General features: G+C 36.9%; 1 non-coding gene across 1 annotated transcript; it reads left to right on the top strand.

Moving 5' to 3' along the window:
* Positions 1-3,689: 3,689 nt before the first annotated feature.
* Positions 3,690-3,762, top strand: TRNAR-CCU (transfer RNA arginine (anticodon CCU)). The gene has a single exon. It is a non-coding gene; the product is annotated as a tRNA-Arg (tRNA).
* Positions 3,763-21,835: the final 18,073 nt, after the last annotated feature.

The raw sequence follows: 21,835 nt of genomic DNA, 5'->3' as shown, positions 1-21,835 counted from the left end.
TATGAGAATAGTGCAATTCTCTAGTTTCAGTTCTTTGTGGTTGTATATACTATAATTTTGAGAAATATTGATTAATTATTTATAGAAAAAACGTCATAGTATTTTCCTAGTGAGAATAATTAAACTGAAGGAATGTGAAATTTAACCTTATAGGCAATAGAAGTTGTTATGCTAAACTGAAGGATGTTACGATATTCCAGTATTATTTGGAGTTTTGAAACTTCTTTATATTATTAATAGTATTCTATAAAGTATTTTATTAATGGAGTTTTTATTGTATATTGATAACATCATTAAACAATTAATATCCAAAAATTATATTTTTTAAAAAAGTTAGTATTTAAAAAATTAACACTAACTTAAAATTATACTTATATATAAAAAATATAAAATAATCATAAAATATTAATTTTTCATCTTTATTTATTTATTAAGTAATTTTTTAATTCTAATGTTTTATTAGTGTTAATCTTTTTACTGAAATAAAATAAAAAAATTGTTGTTTCCCAAAACAATTTTTTATTTTTATTTTTTAAGATTTATTTTGTTTTAGAATTTCATAAACTCATTACAGTACGATTTAGATCATACTAGTATATTTTATTTTTAATTAATCTAATTTTATTCACATAATTTAAAATTTTAAATTATAATATTTTTTAATTAAAATATAAATAGATATAATTTAATTAATAACTTAATTTAATTTAAAAAAATAAACGTATTCGTATTATTATATTTATATGATTAATTATGTTTATTTGGTTAAAAAAAGTAACTATTTAAAACCATTAATTATAAATTAAAAAATTAATATACTCGTATTATTTTTAATACGACTCCGTTTATAATACTCTCTAATAGTTTGGTGAATCAACCGTCTATAAAACCTTTAATTATTTAATGAATCAATACTCCATATATCTTTATTTTTAAATATTTTTAAATTAGTTTTTCGCAGTCAAAATTTTCATTATTTTCTTTATATTTATTTTACCTCTTCTCTTCTGCTTTAAATTAAAAAGCCCTTCATATTTATTTTACCTCGGATTTGGATCCTCTAAAGTTTGAATTTCACTTTAGAGAGTAAAGTGTAATCTTCTACTCTTAAATAGTTTCTCTTTCATATTTATTCTTGGTCCCACTTATAAAATAAATGGTGAGAGATCACACTTTACTTTCTAAAGTAAAATTCAAACTTTAGAGGATACAAATCCTTTTACCTCATAGCTCTCTTTCTCAAATCTCACTTCTAACCAAATCTATCACCGCCATTCATCACTGTGATCTCTTTCCTCATCGGCGTCTCGTTCAACGTCACATCTCCTTCATCGTTTCTATCGTCACGTCGCCGTCTCGGAGCCACTTCACCTCACTGGCATAGTGCCGCAACCATACCCGCATCGTAGCTGTACTTCTTTTCACCGTGGTTATTCGCCGCCTACTTCTCTCCTGTGGTGTGAGTGGTGATGCTGTTGTGCTCCTCTGTTCTCGGCACCTTCAGCATCCTCCATTCTCGTACTGTTGTGCTTCTCTACTGCTCTTCTGCTCTTACTTTCTTGTCGTTGTTCCATTAGTTCGAGCCATGTTCCCATCTTTTAGTTGCTCGGTTTAGTTTCTCTTGGATCTATTCCTGTATTTTAGATATGTTCTTGTTCCTATTTTTAAAATTTTTGTTTCAAATAGAATATTTTTAGGATATTTTGAAATTTTTATCCCCTATTTTAATTTGTTTGTTCTTCTGGATATGTTTCTAAACTGTTCTTTAATTTTTGTCCCTATTTTAATGTTTCGATATTCTATTTTTCTCCTATTTTAGTGTTTTAAATTAAAATTCAAAATTTTACTTTCTAACTCATTTAAGTAATTTAAGTAATCTAATCCTAAAAGAATATCTTAATATTTAAACTTAATACTAAATAATATATTTGATTCTATTAATTAAATTTAAATTCACATTCTTGTGTTGTTTCTTTTAGTTACAAAAAAAATTTCAAATTCAAATTTTTATTTTTAATTTAATAAAACAACTTTAATTATTTAAAGAGTATTTTTATCATTTAAAATTATATAAAAAGTATATTTTAGTCTTTTAAAATCAAATTTAAATTTTAACATTATAAATTTATTAAATGATAATAATTTAAAATAGAATTAGATTTTTAAATTAAAAAAAGAAAAAAAATTTTCTGCAACGAAAAAAAAATATGAATAAAAAGGAGGTGAATGATAATTAAAGTAAGACTAGAGTTAGATAAAAGTTATATAATTTATTGTTGGATTGATTGTTCGAGCTTGTAAGTCCATCCTTAATTTTTATAAAAGTATTTTTGTCTTTATAAAATTATCTATAAAGGTATTTGATAAATTAAAATTTAAAATTATGTTTTCTAGTTCATTTAAACAAATTTAATTCTAAAATAATTTTTATTGTTTAAATTTCTAGTTTTTTTTTATGCATTTAAACAACGTCAATACCAAAAATATTTTTTTCTCTTTTTATTAATATTTAAATAAATATTTTATAATTTTTAAATTAATCTTTAAAAAAGATAATTCTATCTTTTTAAATTTAAATATAATTTTTTAGTTTTACCCTTTTTAAAATTAAATTTCTAATTCAAATTAAATAACTTCAATCTTAAAAAATTTTTTAGTCTTTTAAAATTAATACCAAAAAATATGTTTGACTTTTCAGTTTTTTAAACCTTTTATAATAATGTTATAATAGTTTAATATGAGGAATCCAAAAATATAATGGCTCAAAATGGCCCAATTTGAAATAATAATCTTAGTCTAAACAAATTTTAAATAAAAAGAACAAAAAATAAATATAAGTATTAACTTTTGTTTAACTTTTTAAAATGAATTTTAATTTTCCAAAGCTCTAAAAAGCATTGAATCAGGTGCTGTACTATGGGCAGTTTAACTAAATTTTTTAAATAAATTTTTTTAAAAAAGGAACTTAAAATATAAGTACTTTTATTAATAATAACTTTTAAATAAGTTATTTTGTATTTGAAAAGTTATTATAAAAGATCTTGTTTTAAAATTGTGCTTTAAATAGAAGTGATAAAATAACTTTTGAAAATAGGTGAAGTCAAATTTTTTAACTTTTTCAAAAGCTCTTAAATAACTTTTTGAAAAATTAAAAGTTTATCTAAAAAATTATACCAACCACTATTAATATAATTTTTTATAAATCAAAAATAAAAAACAAATAACTTTTTAATGTTTTCCAAACGAATCCTATATCTAGAATACTCATCAAAAAATCAATAATTCTTGAAGAAAAGTCAATATATCTCTATCATATATCTCTATTCTCTTTCTTTCTCTCCCACTTTTAACTTTTCTAGAAGAACTGTTGATTGTTTAATGAATTTTAGTTGTGTATAATAATACTGCCTTAGTACTTAATTCCCACAATTAACCTTTCATGTTTATATTACTACAATTTTGGTCTAATTTGTATAGTTGCTGAATTCATATACATGTCCCTGATTGGGGATTAAGTTACTCTTCCATTTAAATCTTTTTCAAACTTTATTTAGTTGGGTAATCATAACGTACACAGTTCATTCACTTCATTGATAAGAGATTCATATAGTATATATGCATGAGATCTTACGTTGAAATTAAACTTAATAATAAAACAAATAAATGAATGAATACAGGGTGTTTGTTTAGCGCCTGTAGCTCAGTGGATAGAGCGTCTGTTTCCTAAGCAGAAGGCCGTAGGTTCGACCCCTACCTGGCGCGAATTCCTTTACTTTAACCTTTAAAAGGTCAATATACATTAAGGGCTAAGTATAATTTTGGTCTCTCTAAGGTAAGGGCAGCCTTTTTTTGTTACAAAATGGTCCCAAAAGTTTAGAGGCAGAAAGAAAAACAGAAGCAGGAAGTAGAATCAACAACATCAACAATGGTGAACAACAATGATAAATCAACAACAACAATAAAACAACAACAACAATGGTGAATGGTGAATCAACAACAACAACAACAAAAGCAAAAAAGAAGCAGAAGTAGAAGAAGAAAGCAAAAGCACAAAAAACAAAAACAGAAAGTAGAAGCAGCAACATTGTGAGATCTGGAACCCCTCCCGTCTCCCGTTAGTGTGACCGAACGATGAGGAGCGACAACGGCGGTGGCAGCGGCGACCCCCCTACGAAGCTCCCCCCTTCCCCCTTAACCAGTTTCCTTTTTTTAATTAGGGATATTTTTGGAATAAAAATTAAAATTTTGGAAAAAGGACGATTTTAAAATTAAGTTAAACCTTCGGGACCATTTTCTAGGAAAAAAAAAAGGTCGAAGATAAAAAAAATTTTCAACTCCTACCTTAGGAACCAAAATCGTACTTAACCCATGCATTAACTTTTGCATGTTTAGGATATACCCTACTTTGATTTCAAATGGTTATTCATTAGATTAGATATTTTCATATGAGTATACACATGTAGGGCAAGGATATATCGAAGAAGACTATTATATTATCAATACCAATTTTAATTCTTAACAAGTACATACAATTTTTTATGCACTCGAAAATTACATTATATATATCCTAAACTTAACTAAAAAAGGAAAGAAGAAAAAGAAACGTATGAATTTTTCTATCTAAAAGCAATATATTTTTTTATTGATTTGTGCTACAAATAAAATAGAAGTTCACCAACTGCCACAAATTAAACAAGTTTGATGATATCTATCTTTTAAGGCCATGACATCAGCATATGATTGTCTCTTTGTATGTGAAGCTTTAGCATTTTGGAAGATCAAGAGTAGGTGGAAGCAATGACTCATTTGGTCCTTTCTCCATTGTCTACCACGAATGCCATCTTAAGTCCCCAGGTTGTGTGTACTTCCAAGTGGCAACGGGGAACCAAACCAGTGAAAAATCGCTAATTAAAAAACCAGTAAAAAAATCGTTGAATTGGTCGATTTTTTACCCAAATTGAGAACCGGCCGGTTGAAAGAAAACGACGTCGTTTGCTAGAAAAGAAAGGGAAATGTCTTTGTCTCATCAGTCATCACTCTTAATTTCTCACTTTCTCTTCACTTCCCGCTCAAAAAATCAAGGTTCTTCTTCTTCCCCCCAAAAAATCCTAGCCTCCTCCATCGCCGCAACCATTCTTCTCACTGCCGCCATCCGCCGCGCCCAAGAACTTCGTCTGTTCGTCATGCTCCAACTTCTCTCCTCATTCCCATATTCCTAGTCTATTCTTCTCGCTGCTCAGTCGCGCCTTGCTCGCCGTCCTTCGTCTTGCTCGTAGCTTGGTCACTGTCGTGCTCGTCCCTCGAAGGTCATGGCTGCTCGTTTGTCATGCCTCGTCTTTTTTTTTTTTCATTTTTTTCAGTCATCATATTAAAATACTAAATGATTAGCTTTAGCTCTGTTTACTACTTTAGTTCTTCATTTTTTTTTGTTCAGAAATCATATTGACAATCTTTATTGCTCATTGCTTAGTGTTCATTCCTCATTCTTCAATGTTCAGAAATTATTTTTTGTTCTTCATTTGTAAAATTTTTAATGGTTACTATTCCAGACCTGGGTCCCCCTTGAATCAGCTACAACCCAGATACCGGAGCCTAGGCTATAGTCGCGATCTGAATCAGCCCAGCAAGCCTGACCACCTAACTGATATTCAAATTCAAATACTTTTCTTATCTTAGCTAATAAGATGAGATAAGATAACAATAGCAAACTATATAAAAGGAGCCAAGGGCTATTTCAAGTACGACACTTATTCCTAACCCTCACATAGACCTCTCAAATCCATTCTGACTTGAGTGTCAGAGTGTCTTTGCAGGTACTACCACCTGCCGCTCCAGAAGTTCGACCCATCGCCATTAAGACCGGCCTAATTGAATGGTCTGACCATGTATCAAGAGACAATCTTCACTAAAAAAGAAGATTCCATCGGAACAAAGCTTTTCTTATTTAAGGATACTCTATCTCTTTTTTGTAGGGATCAATGACAAAAAAGATACCGGAACATAATGTTGGAACAGATGATGGAAGCGGGAGTTCATTTTGGCCATGGTACTAGAAAATGGAATCCCAGAATGACACCTTATATATCTACAAAACGTAAAGGTATTCATATTTTAAATCTTAGAAGAATGGCTCATTTTTTATTAGAAGCTTGTGATTTGGTTTTTGATGCAGCAAGTAAAGGAAACATTTTTTAATAACCTCGTTTCCTCTCACAACCCGTATGAGAAGCATCTAGTACATTGGGTCGTCTATGAAGACCAGCCAAGCCTTGATGACATGACGAAGGAATTTGAGGAGCGATCCTCGAGTCATCACCATGAACCCAACCCACCGAATTCGACTCAAAAAACATAAAACGATACCCCCACCAAGCAGCAGGAAAGTAACCAGTGCAGTGCATCGCCAATCAATCTCTGAAGAACAACGAGCATGGGAAGACGGGATTCCTAAAAATACCGATGGCCTAGGAGAAAAGGCCATCAAACTAATTCATGAACTGTTCGAAAGGCTACAAATCCTAGAAGGTCAGATCGCTTCCAAAGAGCGGTACCATCTAGAACACACGAGTTAAGCAACCTCCCGTAGCTGATCATGCGAGAAACCGGGAACAAAAAATCACTTGACCGACGTCATAGCAAACACCAAAATTGTAGTGCCTCTCACGAACCAGAACACCAATGACACAATGAGGACGGGAGGCACCGCCAAGATCCCAAACAGACAAGGAGTGAACACGTCATAATAGGAGCCACCCCATTCACCGAGAAGATCCTAAAGGCCAAACTACCAAAAGGCTTTGACAATCCAACCAAAATGAAATATGACTGTACGACAGACCCCAGGAACACCTGACAGCCTTCGAAGCCAAAATGAACCTGGAAGGAGCCACCGATACAATCAAGTGGTTTTACGCTCTCCCGAATGGCTCAATCACGGTTTTTGATGATATCTCCAGGAAGTTCATGCACAATTCACCACTAGGATCGCCAAAGCAAAATACTCGATCAGCCTACTGGAAGTCACCCAAAGACTAGACAAACCCACGAGGAAGTACCTCAACAGGTTCAACGACAAGTGCCTAATGGTCAACAGGCTCACAGATTCCCTGGCCAGCCTCTAGCTAACCAACGGACTCATGAATAAAGACATTTAGAAGTACCTAACAACCAAACCGGTGTGGATAATACAAAAGATTCAAAACATGGCAAGGAAATACATAAACAATGAAGAAGTGAGCCAAGTCGTGGCTGCCAATAAACGGCATCATGCTAACACGACACCACATAGTAACCCCCCACTCAAAGAAACCCCAAAGGAGCACTTCAATCTCGCCTCCACCAACCGGCCACCTAGGGTAGGAAATTTCATAAACTACACATCTCTGCCAGTCCCAATCACAGAGATCTATCACCAGATAGTAAAGTGAGGTATCCTTCCGAATGCACGATAACTAAAGGAACGTACAGGCAGCAACAAGAGTCTATACTACGAACACAACCAAGGATACAAACATAAAACCCAAGATTGCTTTGTTATGAATAATGCTCTCGAACAAGCCATCCAAGATGGCAAACTCTCCAAGTTTGCCAAAATCATCCCATAGCCCAGGAAAATTGAAAGAAGAAGGTCACAAAATCGGGAAGGACGCAATTCCGGAACGATATGACAGGCACCCCAAAAAAGCCCGTAAGCTGACCCTTAAACATAATCACGGGAAGAGACGCGCTGGAAAAGTCAAGATTTGCAATAAAAAAAGATCTGAGAGTCCTAGCTGTAAAAAGCCAAGCATCAACTTCTCCCTCTCCAACAGCAATCATGTTCTCCCCCGATGACTACCAACACGGCATCCCGGCAGAAGGCACTCCCTTCATCATCTTAGCAAAAGTCAGGACCGAACTAGTGAAAAGAATGTTCATCGACACTAGGGCTGACTTTAACATCCTCTTTAGAGGAGCCTTCGATAAGCTAGGCCCCCAAAACCAAAATCTGCAAAGCCATCACAACGGGGTGACCATATAACTTCCTCAAATCGGACGGCTCCATAGTGTTACCAGTAACCATCAGAACCAGAAGACAGAGGAAAATCATCCTTTCCGAGTTTGTGGTCCTCAAAGATTCTACAACCTATAACATTATCCTAGAAAGGAAGACGATCAACGACCTGTCCACCATCATATTCACCAAGTTCCTTATCATGAAGTTCCAAGCCGACGACGACACCATACATGGTGACCGTAAAGTCATAGTAGAATGTGACAACCCCAGTCTAGCTCTCCGGAAGCGATCCCGAGATGTGGCAGGGATTTTCCTAGCCGACCTTGATGCACGACAAGACGACCAGCAAAGACCGGAACCAGAAGGAGACATGGAAAAGTTACAAATAGGACAGACCAAGGAGGAATTCACATTCATCAATAAAAACTTATCCTTCATCCTAAAGGGTGAACTTGTGGAGCTCCTAAGGCAAAACAGAGATCTATTCGCCTTTATCATGGTCGACATGCCGGGAATAGACCTAGAACTAATGTTCCACCGGCTAGCCGTAGACCCTAAGGCCAAGCTAGTGGAACAAAGAAGAAGAAAGATATCTTTAGATCGAGTAGCCGAGGTCAGAAAGTAAGTCAAGAGCCTACTCAAAGCAGGCTTCATTTGATAACTCCCCTATACGACCTGTGTAAGAACCGAAATCGAGCTAACCACATAGATAAAATATAATAATAATTTAATTTTCCAGAATAAGTTTTAAAAATTTAGAAATAATAATTAAAAAAATATAAAGGTAAAATTTAAATTCAGTAGATTTTTCTAAATGGGAAAATGTATCTTTCTGCAAAAAGTTTTGTAAAAACGCGTACCGGTACTTTAGCCGACAGTACCGACTTTAGTTTATCCAGTACCACGTATGAAAAAAATATATTTTGAAAATTGAATTTATTAATTTGGAAAGACAAAAAATAGAATTGAAAACTGGGTACTAATCTTAAAGATTTTAGTCCAAAGTTGGGTCAAACAAACCTAAAATGCTAACGGGTTGGACCGATCCCAAGTTGGGCCCAAGCCCAACATATATAAACACAACTAATGAGCATTTCAGCTTATTTCAAACCCTAAAACAAGAAAGGGGCGCTGCTGAAGCGAGAAGAGAGGAGGTAAGGGTTTGCACTATTCACTTTCATATAACTTGAGTTACGGTGCTCTGATTTGCATGTTGTTTGCGGCCACGCGAAGCTCTAGTTGAGCTATTTGATTCTATCTAAACAAAATGGTGAAAATCTCGAAATCCATGCTCCAGTTTCTTGTCCTAACAGTTTTGCATTTTTGGTTATAATTATTGAGTAGATTTTGTGATTTTGGTTGTTTAAGTGTGATCTAGCATTGGATTATTGTTGGATTTTGTCCTTAATATCGTTGGGTAAGATAAGTCTCTTCAAACTCTTGTGGTATAATATTTTGGTTAGCCATAGTGTTGATCTTTGGTATATTATATGATGATTAGATTGAGGTTTGGTGTTTGTTGTAGTTGTTTTGGCTGCTTAGAGCTTTGAGATTGATTTTGAAGCTTTTGAACTAAACTTGGTGACCTTGTTTTGGTGTTTTGAGCATGTTGAGAATCGGCTAAGGTATGATTTTGGTTTCCTTTAAGTAATATGTAACGTTTTGTAAAACTTAGGTTAGTGAACCATAGGATAGGATTGAATTGGATATATGGTTGTTTGAATTGTGTTTGTACTTTGTAGTATATGCATATTGATGGAGATTGAATAAATTGTGTGTATTGAGGTAGATTGTGATGAATTTATGATGGTTGTTGATAATTATTATTGTTTTGATGATTATAAATGATGATGGTGAATATTGATGGGAATGGATGTAGATGAGAATATGTGTTGATATGTGATGAATGGTGCTTATGATGAGTTGAGTTTGTGCAAATTGTTGAGATTGAAATCTCAGTTTGAGTTGTTAGTTTCGTTGAACTATGAGTGGAAGAGCTGGGAAATTGAGTGAACTAGGTGTGGATATACTTGAAGTGTATTTGAGGAGTAAAGTATAGTGAGTAGTAATATTTTGTGATGATTTTGGGTTGTTTTGATGTATGTTTAAGTTGGTTCGATTTTGGAGTTTGGAAAACTAGAGGCTTTTATAATATTTGGTAAAACCTTGTTTTTAATGAACTTTGACAAGACATAACTTGGCTTCTGGACTACCAATTCAGATTAAACTTAATTTAAATGAAATTTACGTCCGAGAGCCTTAAGACGTTCGGAGAACAGATGGAAAATATTTTAAACCAAAAACGTTATGGGCGTTTGAAGTTCGATATGAAATCAAAATTCTGCAGCTTTTGAAAATTTTCTAAGTCTGTCACAGCATGCGTACGTGGACCTATGCGCGTGATGCGAGCATTGGCCACTGCCAAGTGCTTTCGCATACGCAGGCACTAGTATGAATACGCGGGAACGTGATTTGGTGGCATGCGTACGCAAGAATTTACCACGCGACGCAGGAATTCCATTCAGTTTGGGACACTCGCGTATGCGGGCGTGGTGTCGCGTACGCAACCACCCAGTTTTACAACTATGCATACACGGGCAGGGGGCATGCGTACTCATGACCCATGTTTTGCTGAAAACTTAATTTTTAAAAAACACTTTAATGGTCTCTCTAGCTTTTTAAACTTCCTTAATTACTATTTAAAGCTTATAACTAGTGACTAGGCCTTGAGACTATTGAGGATGAGTTAGATGACTTAAAATTTGATATTTCTATTATGAGTCTAGAGTGGGTGACTTAAGTTTGAGAGAGTTGTAAATGAAATTAATGTATGAGGAGGTATGAAGTATTACTTTGAGGAGATTTTGAGAATCGAGAATGATTATGATGAATTTGAGAAATTGAAAACTGATGATGGTTGTGATGAGTTTGGAACTTGAAAAAGAATGATGAACTTGTTGGATATTGGAAGTGTGCTAGGCAATATATCCTTAGAACGATAGTGTGAGGGCACTATATCCCTGGGATGAATCAGTGACGGATCCAGAAAATTTTGATAGTGGGGGCAAAATATATATAATATAATAATAACTTTTATAATAAAATTATTATGTGTATATAAAAATTAGCTATTAAATTATCTATTAACTATTATGTATATGTGTACATACATGTATTTTTTAATTTATTTTCAATGTGTATTTTGTATTTCAATATGTATTCTATACAGGTAGTTCTTTTTTACGAACATATAGCATGATTATTATAATTATATTTTGTTATTGTAAAATATGATTAATCTCTGAAATATCTAATTTACAAATTAAAATACTAAAATAGTAATTTAAACGTTAACATATAATTTAAAATTCTATTTTTTAGATTTTTATTTTAAAAAAATTGAGAAATCTTTTTCTTAACAATACAATCAAAACATCTTTATATATATATATATATATATATATATATATATATATATATATATATATATATATATAACTAAACAATTATTTAAAATTTACTTTTTATACAATTAGAAATCAACTCTTACCAATATTCATAATTGAGAAAGTTCTTTCAATTAATGTAGTTGCTATGAAAAAAAAACTAATTTTAAAAGAAGATAAATAATACTCTTTCAAGTTGATTTCTAAGAAAGAACACTAATCTCATTTAAATTGATAATTAATTATTCTAATAGACATCTAATATAAAATTCTTAAATTAATTATTATGTACCAAAAGTTGAGTAAAAAATTATTGTGGGGTCAAATTTAATAATTTAGTGGGACAAATAAATATTATTATCATATATTACTCAAAAAAATTTCAAATTGTAGTGGGGGCGCTTGCCCCCGCACCCTATAACATAAATCCGTCCCTGGGATGAATTATGATGTGAGGGTTGAGGTAGTGTTCCGCTCGCATAACCTTCTCTGCCGCATGAGTCTGCAGGGCATTATATCCCTGTGATGCGCATGATAGTGTGCATGACACTATATCCCTGGCGTGGTAGAAAGGCTACATCCGAAAGGATATGTCGGATTGGCAGCTTATAACCGACAACGTGATATCACAGCCAATAGGACAAACATTCATCATATGCATCTTCTACATGTTTGTTTGCTTTCCTTAACTTCTGTTATGCCTAACTAAATCACATGCCTATTTGCTATTTATTTTACTTGCTGTATATGTATATTACTTATGCTTTACTTGTTTGTATTACCTGTGTTTTCTGCGGGGATTAAGGAGGCTCGGTAGGCAGCGGCGATGGGATTGCATGGAGGATAGGTTAGCGAAGCTTGTGAGATAGCGGTGACTAGTTTAGTTAGAAATTCCTTAGATTACCCTATTTATGGTTTAAGTTATATATTTTTTAAGCTTGAATATCTTGTATCGATGTGAAATTCTAGGATTGCCTTTGACTTCCCATAACCTTATATCTTATCTATTGAGCACTGTTACTCTTCATACCCTGGGTCGAGCAGTCCGATCCAGGATGTTCTACTAATAAGACGACCGATCTCTTCAGGACAGGACAATCCGACCTCTCCTCAAATAGCTCGGCCAAATCACCAGGAAAAGCCTAAAAAGGGCCCAATGGAGGAACACGACCCAAATCCAAAGACAGCCTAAGCCTATAGAGATAAGAGCGATTCCCTTGAAGACAAGATGACCTCACTCAAATATAAGATAAGATAAGATAAAGATAACTAACTTATCTTATCTAAGAAGGTCGCTCTATACCATTATAAATACACTGGAGCACCCAGGTATAACTCATACTCTGATTCTACCAAAAACCTGCTTAATACCTTTACTAACTTAAGCATCAGAGTCCCTTGCAGGTACCACCACCCTCCGGTGATGAAGGATCAACAGCATTGCCAGTCCAACAAGTCGGACACGACAGCTTTGGCAGCCACGCACAAGCCGGACATGTCATCTCCGATAAGTACAGAAGATCTCATCCGAGATCGACCTGGGAGCCCTTGAGACGCTTGAAGATCGTTTCAAACAACTTGAGGAAGAAGCCCAACATCAGCGAGAAGTTGGGAAGGACCTACAAAGGGAGGTAAGGCGACGCTGGGAATTGGAGGACAAACTCCAAAAACTCGAAGCCGATCTCAAAGCCAAAGTGACTCGATCCACTCACGAGGACAGCTCCCGCAAGGATCAAGATCCATTTACCAAGGAGATCATGAAGACCAAAATCCTAAAAGACTTTAAACTCCCGGATATGGCTTGGGCAGATCCCATACATCACCTCAGTAATTTCAGAAGTCGAATGTACCTCACTGATGCCTCAGACGCAGTCCGCTGTTAAGCCTTCCTGACTACCTTAACAAAAACGGCGATTAAGTGGTTCGACAATCTACCCCCTAGGTCCATCTCAAGCTTCGACGACCTAGCCAAAAAGTTTCTAGCCAGATTCTCTATCCAGAAAGACAAAACCAAGCACGCTCCAAGTCTATTAGGAATCAAACAAGGAGATTGGAAAAGTCTCCGCAGCTACATGGAAAGATTCAACAAGGCATGTCTAGACATACAAAGTCTGCCCACAGAAGCAGCCATCATGGGCCTCATCAATGGCCTACGAGAAGGGCCTTTTAGCCAATCCATATCGAAAAAGTATCCCGCATCTCTTAGTGAGGTACAAGAACGAGTAGAGAAGTATATCAACATGGAGAAAAACTCTCGACTAGGAGAGACCTCAAAATCTGGATTCTCCTACTCCTCCCGAGATAAGGACAAAGAATCCAAGAAAAAAGAAGATCGACATGGGGAAAAGATAAAAAATACCACAATTATACCCCTCTTCGGGTATCCCTCGTGGATGTCTACAGAGAAGTATGCCATACTGAAAAGATACCTCCAGCTCGACCACTCAAAAGCAAAAAAGAAGGACGAAATCGGTCAGAATATTGTGAATATCATCGAATCTATGGACATTCCACCAACGAATATTTCGACCTAAAAAATATCATAAAAAACCTGGTAAGAGAAGGAAAATTAGATCGGTATTTGGCGAGCCGAGCAGACGATCCTAGAAAAAGAAGGGATGAAGATGTCGGACAGGCAAAACGACCACCTCGTACACCCGAGAGACACATCCACATGATACACAGAGGATTTGGGGGAGGCAGGATCTCCAAATCATCTCGCAAAAGATATCTTAAAAATGTATATCATGTCGAGGGAAGAGAGGAAACACCTGACATCCCCATAATTACTTTTACCAAAGAGGATGCATTCGGCATTATCTCAGGACACGACAATCCTATGGTCATCACTATCGTATTGGCAAACATAAATCTCCACCGCACACTGATAGACCAAGGAAGCTCCGCCGACATCTTATTCAAAACTGCCTTCGACAAACTCGGCCTAGGAGATAAAGAACTCAGAGGGTATCCGAACAGCCTATTCGGACTGGGAAACACCCTAGTTCAACTACTTGGATACATCTCACTACACACGACCTTTGGAAAAGGAAACCAGTCAAGAACACTCAAGATAGACTACATCGTGGTCGACGTAAGTTCATCCTATAATGCCTTGATAGGTCGAACAACATTGAATCAGCTTGGCGCAGTAGTCTCGACTCCACATCTATGCATGAAGTTCCCAACTGCAGAAGGAATAGCTACAATAAAATCAGACTAGAAGACGGCGTGCCGCTGCTACAACGAAAGTTTAAACCTCAGAGGCAGAGGAGAAGAATTTGACACAATCGAACTCGGTGGAGCTCAGAGGCGGGAAGAACTCCGCCCACAACCCAAAGGTGAAGTAGAAAAAGTCCATATCGGAGATATCCCGGACAAAACAACCAATATCGGTACAATTCTAAAAGGAGACATAAAAGAATCACTCGTATAGTTCTTACGAGATAACTTCGACCTCTTTGCATGGAAGGCTGCAGACATGCCAGGCATAGACCCCAAGTTAATGTGCCATAAGCTAGCAGTCTACCTAGGATCTTGACCAGTACAACAGAAATATAGAAAGCTCAGACCAGAACAATCCCAAGTTGTGGAAGAGCAGGTTCAAGCTCTACTGGAGGCATGATTCATAAGAGAAGTCAAGTACCCACTATGGCTAGCTAACGTTGTCTTGGTGAAAAAATCAAATGGGAAGTGGCGGCTGTGCACCGACTACACTGATCTCAACAAAGCCTGCCCAAAAGATCCTTATCCACTCCCAAGTATCGACGCTCTGGTGGATGCCTCCTCCGGATATAAATACCTCTCGTTTATGGACGCATATTCGGGATACAATCAAATCCCGATGTATCCACCCGACCAAGAAAAAACCTCATTCTTAACCCCAAAAGCAAACTACTGCTACATCGTCATGCCTTTTGGACTTAAAAACGCGGGAACTACTTATCAGAGATTAATGAATAAGGTCTTTACGGATCACATCGGAAAAATCATGGAAGTATATGTGGACGACATGTTAATAAGGACACAAAGTGAAAAGACGTTGCTGTCCGACCTTACCCAAGTATTCGACACTATAAGAAGGCATGGCATGCAACTTAATCCTGCAAAATGCACCTTCGCAGTAGAAGCTAGCAAATTCTTAGGTTTTATGCTCACACAAAGAGGAATCGAGGCAAATTCGGATATATGCCGGGCCATACTCGACATGAAGAGCCCGACTTATGTCAAAGAAGTACAACAACTCAATGGAAAGTTGGCAGCCTTGTCCAGATTTCTAGCTGGATCAGCAATAAGATCTCTCCCCTTCTATGCCACTCTAAGGAAGGGAAAGAGGTTTGAATGGATAATGGAGTGTGAGCAGGCCTTCCAAGATTTCAAAAGATTCCTGGGACAGCCACCTATCCTAACTTAGCCACGGGAAGGAGAACTACCTATATTATACCTCGTAGTAGGAAGTCGGGCAGTAGCCTCAGCACTAGTCCGAGAAGACGACAGTGGGCAATAACCTGTATACTTCATCAGCTAAGCATTACAAGGATCCGAGCTGAATTACCAAAAAATAGAAAAATTCGCATATGCTCTCATACTAACATCTCGATGACTCCGTCCATATTTGCAAGCTCACATCATTAGGGTTCGGACCAACCAACCCATAAAAGGGATTTTGCAGAAAACGGACTTAGTAGGCAGAATTTTGCAATGGGCAGTCGAGTTGTCTGAATTCGACCTTCAATATGAAGCTCGGACAGCCATGAAATCGCAATATCTAGCCGACTTCATTGCACAATTTACAGACACCCCGAAAATCCCTACAGAATGAAATCTTTATGTAGACGGTTCCTCAAATAAAATTGGAAGCGGCGCGGGTGTGATAATTGAAAGCGACCAAGGAACCCAAATTGAACTTTCTCTCAAATTCGGGTTCCCTGCCTCAAACAACCAAGCTGAATATGAGGCGCTACTAGCTGGTTTGAAGCTGGCTAGAAAGGTTGGAGCTCAAAAGCTTATCATCTTCAGCGACTCACAAGTAGTCACTTCACAAATAGCAGGGAGCTACCAAGCCAAAGATCCCACCATGAAAAAGTACCTGGACAAAACCAGAGAACAGCTCGGACAACTCGGGGAATATGAGGTCCGCCACATACCCCGAGAACAGAACGCTCGAGCTGATGTACTCTCAAAACTAGCTAGCACCAAACCAGGGGGTAACAATAGAAGCCTCATCCAAGAAATGCTACAGAACCCGTCAATCTTGGAAGAAGAAAAAGTCCTAGCCATAACAGGTCAGGATCAAGGATGGATGACTTCCATAATTAACTACCTCAACAGAAACACTCCTCACAGATGAAAATGAGGCAAAGAGGTTAAAACAGGAAGCACAATACTACACTATCATAAACAATACCCTATACAAAAGAGGGATTTCAATACCATTGTTAAAGTGTGTGTCGACTTCCAACATAAAGGATATTCTAGAAGAAGTACACAGCGGCATCTGTGAAAATCATCTTGGAGCACAGGCACTTACCAAAAAAGTACTCCGGGCAGGATTTTTTGGCCAACTCTACAAAAGAAAGCCACAGAGTTTGTAAAGACATGTCCACCATGTCAGAAACATGCCAACCTTCACATCGCCCCGTCAAAGGAACTCATCAGCATAACCTCACCTTGGCCATTCGCAAAATGGGGACTCGACCTCCTCGGACCCTTCCCCTAGGTATAAGGACAAGTTAAATTCCTTATAATAGGGGTAGACTATTTCACAAAGTGGAACGAGGCAGAACCCTAAGCCAACGTGATGAGCGGATAATTTATACACTTTTGACATTGTTTTTAGGTAGTTTTTAGTAAGTTCAAGCTACTTTTAGGGATGTTTTCATTAGTTTTTATGTTAAATTTATATTTCTGGACTTTACTATGAGTTTGTGTGTTTTTCTGTGATTTCAGATAATTTTTTGCTGAAATTGAGGGACTTGAGCAAAACTCTGATAGGAGGCTGACAAAGGACTGCTGATGTTGTTGGAATCTGACTTCCCTGCACTCGAAATGGATTTTCTGGAGCTACAGAACTCCAAATGGCGTGCTCTTAACGGCGTTGGAAAGTAGACATCCAGAGCTTTCAGCAATATATAATAGTCCATACTTTATTCGGGAATTGACGACGTAAATTGGCACTCAACGCCAATTCCATGTTGCTGTCTGGAGTAAAACGCCAGAAATACATCACGACCCGGAGTTGAATGCCCAAAACATGTTACAACTTGGCGTTCAACTCCAATAGAAGCCTCAGCTCGTGGATAGATCAAGATCAGCCCAAACATACACCAAGTGGGCCCCGGAAGTGGATTTATGCATCAATTACTTACTTCTGTAAACCCGAGTAGCTAATTTATTATAAATAGAACTTTTTACTAGTGTATTAGACATCTTGGGACGATTAGTTCTCAGATCATGGGGGCTGGCCTTTCGGCCATGCTTGAACCATTCACTTATGTATTTTCAACGGTGGAGTTTCTACACACCATAGATTAAGGGTGTGGAGCTCTACTGTACCTCAAGTTTCAATACAATTACTATTATTTTCTATTCAATTCTCTTTATTCCTATTCTAAGATATTCGTTGCACTTCAACTTGATGAATGTGATGATCCGTGACACTCATAATCATTCTCACCTATGAACGCGCGTGACTGACAACCACTTCCGTTCTACCTTAGACCGGGCGCATATCTCTTGGATTCCTTAATCAGAATCTTCGTGGTATAAGCTAGAATTGATGGCGGCATTCATGGGAATCTGGAAGGTCTAACCTTGTCTGTGGTATTTCGAGTAGGATTCCGGGATTGAATGACTGTGACGAGCTTCAAACTCCTGAAGGCTGGGCATTAGTGACAGACGCAAAAGAATCAAGGGATTCTACTCCAACCTGATTGAGAACCGACAGATGATTAGCCGTGCTGTGACAGAGCATTTGGACCTTTTTCACTGAGTGGATGGGATGTAGCCATTGACAACAGTGAGGCCCTACATACAGCTTGCCATGGAAAGGAGTAAGAAGAATTGGATGAATGTAATAAGAAAGTAGAGATCCGGAAGGAACACAGCATCTCCATGCACCTATCTGAAATTCCCACCATTGGATTACATGAGTAACTCTATCTTTATTTTCTGTTTAATTATACATATTTGATTTTCCAAATTCCATAATTTTATTCACCTGACTGAGATTTACAAGATGACCATAGCTTGCTTCATACCAACAATCTCCGTGGGATCGACCCTTACTCACGTAAGGTATTACTTGGACGACCCAGTGCACTTGCTGGTTAGTTATGCGAAGTTGTGAACCATGGCATTGACACCAAGTTTTTGCGCCATTGCCAGGGAAAGAAAAAGCAATGAATTTTACAAAATGCAATAACATATGAATCACAATTTCGTGCACCACAACGCCACTGCTCAAAGAAGTCGAAAGTTCTTATATAGAAATATTGTCACAAGATTTGGGGTTCTATACTCCATCACCATAGACAATGGCACCCAAATCACAGATGCAGGCTTCAGAAAGTTGGTGGCCGATCTGAACATAAAACACCAATTCACTTCTGTAGAACATCCCCAGGCCAATGGACAAGCCAAAGCTGCCAACAAAATTATATTGGCTGGGCTAAAACGGAGATTATAGGAGGCAAAGGGAGCTTGGGCCGACGAGCTCCCACAAGTCCTATGAGCATATCGAACAATGCCACATTCCACCACAAAGGAATCTGATGAGCGGAAAATTTGTATGCTTTTTGGCATTGTTTTTAGTATGTTTTTAGTATCTTTTAGTTAGTTTTTAGTATATTTTTATTAGTTTTTAATTAAAATTCACTTTTCTGCACTTTACTATGAGTTTGTGTGTTTTTCTGTGATTTCAGGTATTTTCTGACTGAAATTGAGGGTCCTGAGCAAAAATCTGATCCAGAGACTGAAAAGGACTGCAAATGCTGTTGGATTCTGACCTCCCTGCACTCGAAGTGGATCTTCTGGAGCTACAGAAGCCCAATTGGCGCGCTCTCAACGGCATTAGAAAGTAGACATCCTGGGCTTTCCAGCAATATATAATAGTCCATACTTTGTCCAAGATTTGATGGCTCAAACCCGCGTAGCAATCCGGCCTCAGAAATTCCAGCGTTAAACGCCGGAACTGGAATAAAAGTTGGAGTTAAACGCCCAAACTGGCATGAGAACTGGCGTTTAACTCCAGAAAAGGTCTCTACACGAATTTCCTTCATTGCTCAGCCCAAGCACACACCAAGTGGGCCAGGAAGTGGATTTTTCTGTCATTTACTCATTTCTGTAAACCTTAGGATACTAGTTTACTACTTATAGGACCTTTTTACATTGTAATCAGAACCTTATGACCTGATGACATTTTTACACGTTTCATTGTACACTTTCCACAGCATGAGTCTCTAAACCCCATGGTTGGGGGTGAGGAGCTCTGCTGTGTCTTGATGGATTAATGCAATTACTACTGTTTCTTATTCAATCATGCTTGATTCCATTCTAAGATATCACTTGCTCTTAATCCGGATGAATGTGATGATCCGTGACACTCATCATCATTCTCAACTATGAACATGTGCCTGACAACCACCTCTGTTCTACTTTAGATTGAGTAGATATCTCTTGGATTCCTTAACCAGAATCTTCGTGGTATAAGCTAGAACTGATGGCGGTATTCAAGAGAATCCGGAAGGTCTAAACCTTGTCTGTGGTATTCTGAGTAGGATTCAATGATTGAATGACTGTGACGTGCTTCAAACTCCTAGCAGGCGGGGCGTTAGTGACAGACGCAAAAGGATCGATGGATTCTATTCCGGCCTGACCGAGAACCGACAGCTGATTAGCCATGCTGTGACAGAGCATAGGAACATTTTCACTGAGAGGATGGGAGGTAGCCACTGACAACGGTGAAACCCTACATACAGCTTGCCATGGAAGGAGCCTTGCGTGTTTGATGAAGAAGACAGTAGGAAAGCAGAGATTCAGAAGATGGAGCATCTCCAAAGCCTCAACCTATTCTCCATTACTGCTGAACAAGTACCTATTTCATGTTCTTTTGCTTTTTACAATCAATCCTGATAATTTCTGATATCCTGACTAAGATTTACAAGATAACCATAGCTTGCTTCAAGCCGACAATCTCCGTGGGATCGACCCTTGCTCACGCAAGGTATTACTTGGACGACCCAGTGCACTTGCTGGTTAGTTGTGCGGGATTGCAAAAGTGTGATTGCAATTTCGTGCACCAAGTTTTTGGCGCCGTTGCCGGGGATTGTTCGAGTTTGGACAACTGACGGCTTATCTTGTTGCTTAGATTAGGACTGTTTTATTTTTGTTGGTTTAGAGTCTTTTAGTTGAGTCTAGTTTCATATTCTAAGTTTGGTGTCAATTGCATGCTTTTATTTTTCTTTTAAAATTTTCGTTTTTGCATAGTCTTAGTCCCTTTTTGATTCATAAAAATTCTAAGTTTGGTGTCCTCTTTGTGTTTTTCCTTTAAAATTTTCGAAAAAAATTAGTGTTTGATTTTCTAAAATTTTAAGTTTGGTGTCTTTTTGTGTTTTTCTCTTTCCTCTTTTTAAGAATCAAATCTTTTTCATAAAAATTTTTCAATCATATCTTCTTAATTGCTGTTTTCAAAATCTTTTTTTTCACTAATTGATTCAGTTCTCAATTTGCTTTGATCTTATTTTATTTTTAATTTTCGAATTTTATTTTATTTTCCTTTTATTTTGTTTTATTATATTTTATTTTTTTCGGTTATTTCAAAAAAAATAAAAATAAACAAAATTTATCTCTTTGCAATCATTCTCATTTCCCTTTTGTCCATTATGGACTTAAGTGGAATTAATCAGTCCAAGAGGACTCTGGGGTCTTATGCTAACCCCATTACAGCTGCATATGGGAGTAGCATCTGTATACCTCCCATCAAAGCAAGCAGCTTTGAGCTAAATCCTCAACTCATTATCATAGTGCAGCAAAATTGCCAGTATTCCGGTCTTCCACAGGAAGAACCTACTGAGTTTCTGGCACAGTTCTTACAAATTGCTGACACAGTACATGATAAAGAGGTGGATCAGGATGTCTACAGACTATTACTGTTTCCATTTGCTGTAAAAGATCAAGCTAAAAGGTGGTTAAATAACCAACCTACAGCAAGCATAAAGACATGGAAACAGTTATCAGACAAATTCCTGAATCATTTTTACCCTCCAAAGAGGATGACACAGCTAAGGCTGGACATCCAAGGCTTTAAACAAGAGGATAATGAATCCCTTTATAATGCCTGGGAGAGGTATAGAGGTATGCTAAGAAAATGTCCCTCTGAAATGTTTTCAGAGTG

The sequence above is a fragment of the Arachis stenosperma genome, chromosome 7, assembly GCF_014773155.1.
Source record: "Arachis stenosperma cultivar V10309 chromosome 7, arast.V10309.gnm1.PFL2, whole genome shotgun sequence".
Taxonomy (NCBI): domain Eukaryota; kingdom Viridiplantae; phylum Streptophyta; class Magnoliopsida; order Fabales; family Fabaceae; genus Arachis; species Arachis stenosperma.
Note: the sequence above shows the minus strand (reverse complement) of the source record. Positions and strands in the feature narration are given on the sequence as shown.